Source organism: Gossypium arboreum, chromosome 4 (assembly GCF_025698485.1).
Source record: "Gossypium arboreum isolate Shixiya-1 chromosome 4, ASM2569848v2, whole genome shotgun sequence".
NCBI lineage: Eukaryota > Viridiplantae > Streptophyta > Magnoliopsida > Malvales > Malvaceae > Gossypium > Gossypium arboreum.
In genome coordinates, this window is record NC_069073.1 from 30,474,965 (window position 1) to 30,476,170 (window position 1,206).

At 37.1% G+C, this 1,206-nt stretch overlaps 1 non-coding gene across 1 annotated transcript; it reads right to left on the reverse strand.

The window, feature by feature from the left end:
• Window positions 1–664: 664 nt before the first annotated feature.
• Window positions 665–771, reverse strand: LOC128292052 (small nucleolar RNA R71). The gene has a single exon (XR_008282037.1). It is a non-coding gene; the product is annotated as a small nucleolar RNA R71 (small nucleolar RNA).
• Between the last annotated feature and the right edge of the window lie 435 nt (window positions 772–1,206).

A 1,206-nucleotide genomic window follows, 5' to 3' on the forward strand; every position in this document is an offset into this window, starting at 1 on the left:
ATTTTTCTTACAAGTTAATTTTACTTTATTTTTATTATTTATTAATTTATTTTTTCTTTCTCTTGGCAGGTTTTTATAGTTTATAACTAGAAGAAACTCGTCAGGACCACTACTTTTTGACGAAGAAATCGATCGCATAGTTCACAGAAACTAAAGAGAAATAAGTTGAAGCTTAAGATACACAGAGAATGAGCAAGAGGACGATACTCAAACCCCAACCGAAGAGATGGCTGAAAACCAAGACAATCAGCTACCCCCTGCGATACACGTTGAACTAGCAAATCAGAATCCTGCTCCTCATACTATGTATGATTATGCTAAACCTAATTTAACAGGAACTAAGTCAAGTATAGTTAGGCCTGCTATTACTGCAAATAATTTTGAACTAAAACCTAACACTATTCAAATGATACAGCAATTTGTTCAGTTTGATGGTTTGCAGGAGGAGGATCCAAACACTCACTTGGCAAATTTCCTAGAATTCTGTGATACATTTAAAATTAATGGCGTTTCTGACGATGCCATTCGTCTTCAGTTATTCCCTTTTTCATTGAGAAACAAAGCTAAACAGTGGTTAAACTCATTACCACGAGGGTCAATCACTGATTGGGAACAAATGGTCGAAAAATTTCTATTAAAATATTTTTTGCCAGCTAAAACGGCCAAATTACGTAATGATATCTCTTCGTTTGTGCAGATGGACTTAGAAACTCTTTACAGTGCATGGGAGAGATACAAGGACTTACTGAGAAGGTGCCTTCATCATGGGTTACCGCTTTTGCTGCAGGTTCAAACATTCCATAATGGCCTGAATCCTTCGACTCGACAAATGGTTGACACAGCTGCAGGCAGAACCATAAATAATAAAACACTTGAAAATGCTTATGAGCTTATTGAAGAGATGTCACTAAATAACTATTAGTGGCAAGTCATGAGGACTAAGCCAACTAAAACAGCAGGCGTTTATAACATCGATTCGGTTACTATGCTGTCAAACCGGGTAGAACTTCTAAATAAAAAGATTCATGGTTTACTTGGTTCTACTCAGGTACATCTAGTAATGAGGTGCGAGACGAATGGAGGAGGAGCATGCATAGAGTATCAACCCTTCAACCCTAGCATCAAGGAGGAACAAGTTCAATAAATGGGTAACAATAACTCTAGATCCAAAATAGCCCATATAGTAACACTTATAATGCAGGTTGG